We start from the raw sequence: 11591 nt of genomic DNA, 5'->3' as shown, positions 1-11591 counted from the left end.
TACCACTATTTTGCTTATCCATTCATTAGTTGATGAACATTTGGGTTGTTTCCACATTTTGGCTATTGGGAATAGTATGTTATGAGCATTCATGTATAAGTATTTGTTTAAATACCTTTTTTCAATTCTTTTGAGTATGTACCTAAGAGTGGAATTGCTGGGTCATGTGACAATTCTATGCTTATCTTTTTGAATAAATGCCAAACTGATTTCCACAGTGGCTACACGATTTTACATCCCCATCAGCCACATACAAAGGTTCCAGTTTCTCTATATCCTTGCCAGAACTTATTTTCCTTTGTTTTATTATAGTCATCCTAGTGGGTGTAAAGTGGTATCTTATTGTGGTTTTGATTTGCATTCTCTCAATGCTTGATATTGAGCATTTTTTCATGTGCTTCATGATCATTTGCATATCTTCTTTGGATAAATTTCTACTCAAGTCCTTTGCCCATTTTTCAATTTTGTTGTTTGCCTTTCTGTTGCTTAGTTGTAGAAATTCTGTATACATTCTAGGTATAAGTCCCTCATCAGGTGTATGATTTGCAAATATTTTCTTCCATTCTGTGGGTTATCCTTTCACTTTCTTGATGATGTCCCTTGATGCACAAAAGTTGCTTTTTAAAATTTTGATAAAGTCCAATTTGTCTTTTTTCTTTTTTTGCTTGTGCTTTTGGTGTCATATATAAGAATCCATGGCCAAATCCAAGGTCACAAAGATTTACTCCTATGTTTTCATCTGAAAGTTTTATTGTTTTAGGTCTTACATTTAGGTATTTGGCCATTTTCAATTGATTTTTGTATATGGTATAAGATAAAGGGTTCAACTTCATTTTTTTGCATGTGTCTATCCAGTTATCCCAGAATCATTGTGGTGAGGCTCTTCTTTCCCCCATGTAATGGTGTTGGCACCTGTGTTGAAAATCAATTGACCATAGATGTTTGGATTTATTTTGGACTCTAAGTTCCATTCCATTGATCTCTATGTCTATCTTTATGCCAGCATCACACTGTTTTGATTACTATAGTTTTGTATTAAGTTTTGAAACTGGGAAGTATGAGTCCTCCAACTTTGTTTTCCTCTTTCAAGACTGTTTTGGTTGAACTGCAATAATTCTACCTAATAAAACTGAAAAAGGAGGGGAAAAAGACTGTTTTGGCTATGTGAGTTCCCTTGTAATTCCATACGAATATGAAGTTCAACTTTTCCTTTCCAAAAAAAAAAAAAAAGATCATTAGGATTTTGATAGGAATTTCATTCAATCTGTTGATGGCTCTGGGTAGTACCACCAACTTAACAATGTTAAATCTCTCAATCCATGAATATGGGATGTCTTTCCATTTATTTAGATCTTATTTAATTTCCTTCTGTAATGTTTTATAGTTTTCAGTATGTAAGTCTTGCATCTCCTTGGTTAAACTTACTCCTAAGTATTTTATTCTTTCTGATACTATTGTAAATAAGGCAATTTTTTTTTCTGATGCAAGAGACTTGAATATGTTTAAAGGCTAAGTCAATAGAGAGGAAGCGATTGAAGATACAAGAGGGAGAGAGGAAACATATATGAAGTTTCTCCTCAGTGGGAAATGGGGCATAGAGCACCAATAGAAGGATTAGTCAGCATGAACAAGGGCACCTCTTTCACTGTGACAGGAGGGAAAGATCAAGGATAGGTCAGGTGGGGATGCTCATCAGGTAGTTGATGGCAAGAAGTTGAGAACATTGCTGCTTGGGGTTTTCTATATTAAGTGCAGTAGGAGGTGAAGTGAGGGGGAAAGGGAGAGGAACATGTAGGAAGGCTGAAGAAATGAAGATCTTGCAAAGCTGCCATGGAGACTTGGAGAATACAGCAGGAAAACAGGATTTCCAGGACCCAGTAGAGGTTGGGGACCATGACTCTTAAGTGGCTCCCATCTGAGCAATTGTATGAGCTTAGGATTGACAGATAAAGGGTGGAAAATTGTATTGATCTGGGGTTGAGGCTGTGCTGGAAGGAGAAGGCATATGATTAAGGACATTTTTAGCTAGAGAATGGCAGATAGGGGTAGATTTCCCATTTTTAGGGGAGAGAGGCAAGTTTCAGTTAAGTCAGGAGGTGAAAGTTGGTCAGTGAAGGATCTGAAGACTGGAGTGAACATTGGCATTTTGGCTGCTTAGCATTCAGATACTTTTCCTATTAGGGAGGAATTTCAAGGTAGATTTGAACCAGGGCCCTACCATGTACTACTGAAACCAGGGAAGGGGGCACATATTTCTTCTCCCTATCCCCTGGTGGCTAGTGAATGGGCATGTGACCTCAGCATGACAAATCACATGATCCTTCCTGGCATTTTCAGTGTTGAAGGAGTGATACAAGGTATGCAGGGTCAATTAATGATATTTTCAACCAGCTATGGCAGAGTTAAAAATCTGATAGTACAAGGAGGGAAGGTATAACTCAAGTGGTAGAGTGTGTGCTTAGCATGCACAAGGTCCTGGGTTCAATCCCCAGTACCTCCATCAAAAAATAATTAAATAAATATACCTAATTACCCCCCCCAAATCTGTTAGTACAGCAATAGTATCAAGGGATAGCAGGGTCCATCTGTATTGGAAAGTGCTAATTGACAATGAAAATGACATCATCATCCCATCAGACCATTCATGCAGCAAAATCTTTGCTGTGTCATGTCATGCCACCTTTGGTTCCTGACCTTGCCTGGTTCTCCTGGCCTCTCATGGATCCTGCCGATTACCTGATGCCCCATTCTGTTAGGCATCACGATAGGGTGGCTTATGCTTTGATAATAAATAAACCCCAAATCTCAATGACTTAATACATACACGTTTATTTCTTGCTCATGCAAATCCACTGCAAGTCCAGTGGATTTACAAGACAGCTCCCTTCCAAGAGGTAACTCAGGGATACAGGCTGACATCTTGTGGCTGTCTCATCGAGCACCTGAGGCCCCCCTGGTTGCCATAGCAGAAGAGAGAGCAGCAGGATTGAGCACCAGTTCTTAAATGCCTGTAGGCCAGAACTAGTCACATGGCCCCATCTAACTCTAAGAGGACTGGAAACATGGGGGAGCTCAGAGATATTCAGCAAACAGTAAATGGCTGTCACACCTTCCAGTAATTTCATTTCCTGCCACAGTTAGCCAAAGTCATTGCTGATATAACACACTGTTTGCAATTAAGAACCGTGACCAGCAAAGAATACAGGTGGTTAGAACACTAAAAATATATGTATATATTCATTTTTCCTAATTATTAAAGTGATACATGTTTTAGAAATTTGAACATTACATAAACATTTAATGTAGAAAGTGAAAAGTCCCTCATAATCTCACACCCTCAAGTTAACTATTATTAATTTGTTATATAGCCTTTCTGTATATATTTTTCTATGCTAATAGTAATGTTTTATCAAAATAGGATCATACTATAGTTACTATTTGCAAATGCCTCCTTCACTTAACACTATATATTTAACATTTACAAGTTACACAGATCTATACTTTTCTTGTTTTTTCCCCTGTTTTGTTTTTAATAATTTTTAATTACACAAATAACACCGGAGTAGGTTATCCTTTAATTTTTTTTAAAGCTTTAAGGTGAAGCTAAAGCTCTATTTGACCATCACCTAATTCTAATTTCTTCCCTACTTTTACATATGTTTTGATGACTGCTTGATATTCCACTATATGAATGCAACATAATTTGAGCAGTTCCCTTTCAAGGGACAATCAGCTTTTTCTTTTCATTGTGGGATACATGCAAATATTTTCCCAAGTTTATCCTTTGACTTTATTCATAGTGTCATTCACGAAAGTTTACATTTTTCTATAGTTAAATTTATCTAGCTTTACAGTGTTACTTGGAAAAAAATTGAAAGGCAGAAAAGTAAATACAGTATATTACTGTTTATGTAAGGAAAGAGAGAATGAAAATAAATACCGTCATTTGCTCGTACTGGCACAAAGAAACATTGATTGAATGAATGAATAAGAAGTTAATAAAAACGGTTACCTACAGGGTTCAAGGGAGAACAGGTAGGGTGGGGGGAACAGGGTGCAAGCAATGCATATCAGAGTACACATATTTATACAGTTTTGATTTTTTAACTATGTGCATTCGACTTCCTATGGCTTCTGTAACAAATTACCACAAACTGAGTGGCTTAAAACAACACAAATGTATTATCTTACAGTTCTGGTGGTCAAGTCTGAATGAGTTTTACAAGGCTAAAAATCAAAGACTGTGTTCCGTTTGGAGACTCTAGAGGACAATCTATTTCCTTGCCTTTTCCAGTTTTTAAGGCCACCTGTATTCCTTGGCTCATGGACCCTTCTCCATCTTCAAAGCCAGCACTGTAAGTGGGGGAGGGTATAGCTCAGTGGTTGAGCGCATGTACAAAGTCCTGGGTTCAATCCCCAGTACCTCCATTAAAAACAAACAAACAAACGAACCTTATTGCCTCCCTCCCCCCAAAAAAGGTAAGCACTGTAACATTTTCAAATCTCTGTCTGTCTGTCTCTCTCCCTTTCCCCCTGATCTCTGCATCTGTTGTCACATCTCCTTCCCTGACAATGATTCTTTTTCCTCCCTTGTGATTACATTGATCCCACCCAAATAATCCAGGAAAATCTCTCCATGTCAAGGGTTTTTTTTTCAGTTCATTCCCCTTTTTTAGTGCTGAGTGATATTTCATTCTATGGCTGAACCACATTTTGTTTATCCATTCACCTCTTGATGGGCATTTGGGTTGTTTCCAGTTTTTTTGTGTGTGATTATGAATAAAGTCTTGGTGGTTTTTGAACACTTACATTTTTTATACATTTGGAACTTATTTTGATGTGAGGAATGAGATAGAGATCCAACTTTATTTTTGCCAAGCCACAAGCTGATTATCTCAACACCATTTACTGCATAATCCATCTTTTCACCAACGAATTGAAATATCATTTTTCAATATATTAAATTCTCCTCGGACTACTTTTTTCTGAACTTCCTATTGCATTCCATTGATCTTGTTGTCAGCTATGAACCAGTACCAGTGTATTTTCATTCCTATACCCTTACGATTTGTCTCAATAATTGGTAAGATTTGTTGGTACTCATTTTTCTTTCAGAATTTCCCTGGTTATTTCTAAACATTTATTTTTCTAAAGAGATACACTTTATTTTTTTATTGAAGTATAGTCAGTTTACAATGTTGTGTCAATTTCTGGTGTACAGCATAATATTTCAGTCATATATATACACACATATGTGTGTTTTCATATTCTTTTTCATTATAGGTTGCTACAAGGTATTGAATACAGTTCTCTGTGCAACACAGAAGAAACTTGTTGCTTATTTTTATATATAGTAGTTAATATCTGCAAATCTTGAACTCCCAATTTATCCCTTCCCATCCCGTTTCTCCCCTGGTAACCATGTTTGTTTTCTATGTCTGTGAAGAGATACACTTTAGAACTTTAAGGTCAATTAAAATCATTTGGATTGCATTAAGTTTATAAATTAATTTGGGGAGAAATAAGATGATTATAAATAGTGCCTGTCCATCCAGGTACCAGGTATTTCTTTTTGTTCAAATGTTTTATATCCTATAGGGGAGCTTGTTAACTATAGAGTGAGGTTCCCAGAGGGTAAATAGAAAGGTTTTGGAGGAAAAGAGGCAGTTCAAGTTTGGCTTAAGGGAAGGAAAGCACAGAATTGTATGAAATAGGTAGGGGAAATCTGCTTTTGGAGCCATTATTTAATTTTATTCTCCTAACAACCTTATGAAGTAGTCAGGCAATGAAACTAAGTTTCAGAGAGGCTACAATGGCCACCTAGGATCTCATAATCAATGGGTGGCAGAGCTGAGACTAGAGCCCCTGTCTTCAAAGTCCTACCTGTTTACATCAGAGTGCCTTCTCCCCAAACACAAAGATACGCAGTTTTTCCTCTTCAGTGGGCTCTCCTACCATCTTCCTCCCTCTCTGGGTTCTTATTGTGGCTAAGGCATTACCAGCCAGTCAGTGAAACTTGCTGCACCTTCCAGAATTACTGTGGGGATAAGAGATAATGTTTGGAAAGCTTCCAGCCCACTGTCTGGCACACAGTAAGTTCTCACTAAATGGAAGTTATTAGCTGCTATTATTCTTTCAATTCTTCCAGACCAGCCTCATTGCTACTCATCTTCAATTCTCCTCCTTCCCGTGAATCTCTATGGTACCACATTCTAAGGTGCAACTTGCTTTCAAAAGACACCAATACGTAGTGACTTTTACAGGCAGTCATTGCCCATCTACCAACACTTCCAACAAAGCATATTTGGTGGTCAGTGGTGTGGTTTCAGCTTTCTTTTCCCCTAAATAAAAAATCAAACTCTTAAAATATAGCTATAACACCTATGGCCAAATCTTGGTTCCTAAACGCTGTTCTCAACCCAAATGAACCAGGACTCCTTGGAAAAAGTGGCTGGTTCCAGGGCTGTTGCAGGGAAAGTAAAGCAAGGCCTGGAGCATCTTATGGTGTCAGAAAACAAGGAAGTGCTCAAGGAAAGATGGAGACCTGCCAAAAGGACCCAGGAGTCATCTTCCTGCTGGCTAAATATGGGGCATTTTGAACAGCAAGATAATGATATTAATGTATTATAACCCAGTGAATATGACAGGCAACCATGTGTCCATGAGGATACAAATGTATAAATGTAGGATAAGGGAAAGCTCTCCCTTACACTGAAAAGCCAACTAGCACAAGTCAAAAGAATGCTGGTATTAGACAGTCACCACTTGGCAACCTCACGAATCATCAGGGAATACTGAAATTGGTGGGTGAAAATTTGAGAACAGGGCATATACATAATCTCGATGTATGTCTCCACAAAATACTCATTAATTACAAAAGGGAAAATAGTAACTTTACAGTGAAGAAACACATAGTCATGATGTGCCTCCTGACATGATGCACTGTAAAGGACACAGCATCATTTCTGTGCTATTCCTACCAAAAGGCATAACATGAAATCTAATGAGGGAACATCAGAAAAACCCAAATAGAGAGACAGTCTAAAAATAACTAGCCTGCACTCTTCAAAAATGTCAGTGTCAGAACACACAAAGAAAGACTGAAGGACCATTTCTGCAACATGGATGGACCTAGAGATTATCCTACTAAGTGAAGCAAGTCAGACAAAGAAAGACAAATATCATATGTTGTCTCTTATGTGTGGAATTTTTAAAAAATGACACAAATGAACTTCTTTACAAAACAGAAACAGACTTACAGACACAGAAAACAAACCTAAGTCTACCAAAGGGGAGAGAGGGGAAAGGATAAATTAGGAGTCTGGGATTAGCAGGTAGAAACTACTATATGCAAAATAGATTAAACTACAAGGTCCTACTGTGTAGTACAGGGAACTATATTCAATAGCTTGTAATAACCTATGATTAAAAAGAACACGAAAAGAAATATATATATATATTTTAATTTATTTATATATGACTGAATCACTTTGCTGTATGCCAGAAACTAATACAACATTGTAAATCAACTATACCTCAATAATAAATAAATATTAAAGGGGACTAAAGAGCTATGCCAACTGAATGCACATGATTGAGAGTTTTCTTTTGCTAAAAAGGACACTGCTGAGGAAACTGGTGGGTTCTGAGTAAGTTTTGTAGATTATTATATTGTATTGTATCAATGTGAGTTTCCTGATTTTGATCATTCCTCTGTGTTTAAGGAAGATAATTCCTTGTTTTATGAAATATACACTGAAGTTTTGAGGCTTAAAAGTGCATCATGTTTGCAACTATGAACTATATACATGAGACAGAGGGAGAAATAGAGGAGGATAAACACATGGAATCTGAGTGAAGCTTATACAGCAGTTGTTTGTACTATTCTTGAAACTTTTCTGTAAGTCTGAAATTGTCTAAATAAAAATTTAAAAGAAAAAATACTAACTAAAAACATAGTTGAAGAACATTTACAAAAACTGTACAATTATTATCATACTTAATGGTGAGTAACTAGGTTCTTTCCCACTAAGATCAGGAACAAGGCAAAGATGTATGCTCTCCATTATTCCTTTTCAACATCATACTGGAAGTTCTTGTTAATATAATAGGCAAAAAAGAAATAATAGGTACACAGACTGGGAAAGAAGAAATAAAACTGTTCACAGATTACATAACTGTCCACATAGAAACTTACAAAGAATCAACAAAAAGATGTCTGGAACTAATAAACAATTAGAGCAAGGTTGTAGGATACAAAGTTAATATACAAAAGTCAATCACTTTCTTATATATCAGCAATGGACAATTGGAATTTTAAATTAAAGAAACATAATACCACTTGTATTAACACCAAAAATTTGAAATACTGAGGTATAAATCTACCAAAATATGTAAAAAGTCTGTATAAGGAAAAGTATAAAACTCTTAAAAATCAAAGAAGATACATGGAGACATTCCATGTACACATATAGAAAGACTCAATACTGTCAAGATGTCAGTCCATCCCAACTTCATCGATAGATTCAATGCAATCCCACTAAAAATCCCATCAACTTATTTTGTGGATATTGACATAAAGTTTATCTGTAAGTGCAAAAGACCCAGAAGAGCCAACACAATATTGAGGGAGGAAAACAAAGTCTGAGGACTGACACTACTTGACTTGGAGACATTATAAAGTGACAGTAATCCATACAATGTGGCATTGATGAAAGAATAGAAAAATAGATGAATGGTACAGAATAGAGAGCCCAGAAATAGATCCACACAAATATATCCAACTAATCTTTGACAAAGGAGCAAAAGCAATTCAATGGATAAAGGATAGTCTTCTCAACAAATGGTGCTAAAATCACTGGGCATCCACATGCAAAAACATTAGTCTAGACACAGACCTTACACTTTTTGCAAAAAAATAATTCAAAATCGATCATAGGCCGATGTGTAATATCCAAAACTATAAAATTCCTAGAAGATAACATAGGATAAAAACTATGTGACCTTGAGATAGTCAATGATTAAAAACAACACTAAAAGCACAACCTATGAAAGAAAAAATTGGTAAGTTGAGTTTCATTATCAGGGAAGACGTTGTTGACAATGAAAAGACGAGCCAGGGAATGGGTGAAAATATTTGCAAAACATATGTCTGGCTGGTATCCAGAGTATACAAAGAACTCTTAAAAGTCAAAAATATGAAGACAAACAATTCCATTTTAAAATGGGCAAAAAATCTCAATGGACACCTCACCAAAGAAGATATCCAGATGGCATATAAGCTCATGAAAAGGTGCTCAACATCGATGTCATTTAGGGAAATGCAATTAAAACAACAAGATACCATCACACATCTATGAGAATGGCTATAATCCAATATCAGTATCACCGACAATATCAAATGCTAGCAAGGAAGTGGAGCAAAAGTACTTTCATTCTTTCCTGGTGGGAATGCAAAATGGTACAACCACTTTAGAAGACAGTTTGGCAGTTTCTAACAATACTAAACATACTCTTACTGTACTGTCCAGTAATCATGTGCCTTAGTATTTACCAAAAGGAGTTGAAAACTTACTTTCCAAAGCTTGGAATAACCAAAATGTCCTTCAGTATGTGAGTGAGTAAACAAACTGTGGTATATCCACGCAATGAAATATGATTCAGCAATAAAATGACATGCGCTATCAAGCCATGAAAAGATGCAGAGGAAACTTAAATGCATATTACTAAGTGAAAGAAACCAATGTGAAAAGACCACACGTTGTATGATTCTAACTATATGACACTCTGGAAAAGGCAAAAGGATGGCGACAGTAAAGAGATCAGTAGTTCCCAGGGGTTCGGGGAGAAGAAAGAAGAGGTGAAAGGGTGAAAAAAAGGGATTTTTAGGGCAGTGAAAGTACTCTGTATGATACTGCAATGTTGGATACATGTCATTATACATTTGTCAAAACATATAGAATATACAACACAAAAAGTGAACCCTAATGTAAACTGTGGACTTTAGTTAGTCATAATACATCAATCATATCTCAATAAAGCTATAAAAAAAAGGAAAACTAATAATATATTATTATTGGTTCATCAATTGTAACAAATATACCACACTAATGAAAGACGTTAATAATAGGGGAGACTGGATTGGGTGAAGAGGTATATGAAAGCTCTTTGCACATTTCACCTAATTTTTAAAACTGTTAAAAGAATTAAGTCTATACATATAAAAAAGAATGAAGTATTGATACATACTACAACATGGATGAACCTTGAAAACATAATGCTAATTGAAAGACGTTAGTTGTAGAAGACCACTTACTGTATGAGTCCAATTATATGAAACATTCAGAATAGGTAAATCTATAGAGACAAAAAGTAGATTATTAATTTCTTAGGGATTGGGAGATGGCTTTGGGGTGACAGCAAATGAGTAGAGGGTTTTTGGGAGGGTAATGAAAATATTCTAAAATTGTGGTGATGGTTGCACAACTCTGGACATACTAAAAACCATTAATTTAGGCACTCTAAATGGGTGAATTGTCTAGTATGTAAATTATATCTCAATAAAGCTGTTAAAAAATAAAATACATACACATTTGTGTAGGCTTAGAATATGCACACAAAGGACACACAGGAAAGTGCTAACAATGGAGATCCCCAGTGGAAAACTGGGGAACTGACGGTGGGGTGAGAAAGAGACATTTCTCACTGTATACCTTCATGTATCATTTGAAGGCTTTATCCTGTGCATGTTAAACATACTCCAAAGTTACCCTCAAATCCTGCTTCCAACAAGCCTACTCTGCTTTTCTGAACTTCACTCAAACATCCTCTCTTTATGCTACTTCTCAAAATAAGACAGAGAAAATCGAACCTAAAACCTGGCCAACCAGTTCTAAAGAAAGGATGAAAGTAATAAAAGGAATGTCAAAACCCATGCAGAAAACAATTCCATAAGTATATCCATTCAGTGGAATATGGTGCAGCCATTTAAATGATGTTTATAAAGAATTTTAGTTGGGGAAATGTTTATGTAAAAATGGCGATATATAATTGAATATACAGCATGATCTCAAATACATTTTTAATTCTTTTTTTTTACTGAAGTGTAGTCGATTTGCAATGTTAGTTTCAAGTGTACACCAAAGCTATTCAGTTATACATATACACACATACATATATATGTTTTTCAGATTCTTTTCCATTACAGCTCATTACAAGAAGTTGAATATAGTTCCTTGTGCTATACAGCAGGGCCTTTTAATCTACTTTATATATAGTAAAGTGTATCTGTTAATCCCGAACTCCTAATCTATCCCTCCCCGTGCTCCATATAGGTTTTTTTACAGCCTAGAATACAGCCTAAATGCACTGAGATGCTAAGATTGGTTTTGTTTGGGCAGTAGCATGTGTTTTTTCCCCCAAATTTTCATCAATGAACATGTATTACTGTTGGAGGGAAGGGTGTTTATTTTATTGCTTGGGGACTTCTGAGCAGAGGGTGAGAGAGAGAGAATACATATGTGTGTGTGTCTGTGTGTGTATGTATATATGTATATATATATGAGAGTATATATATTATATGATATATATTA

The sequence above is a fragment of the Camelus bactrianus genome, chromosome X (genome assembly GCF_048773025.1).
Source record: "Camelus bactrianus isolate YW-2024 breed Bactrian camel chromosome X, ASM4877302v1, whole genome shotgun sequence".
Classification (NCBI taxonomy): domain Eukaryota; kingdom Metazoa; phylum Chordata; class Mammalia; order Artiodactyla; family Camelidae; genus Camelus; species Camelus bactrianus.
The sequence above is the reverse complement of the archived record's forward strand: the minus strand, read 5'-3'. Positions refer to the sequence as shown.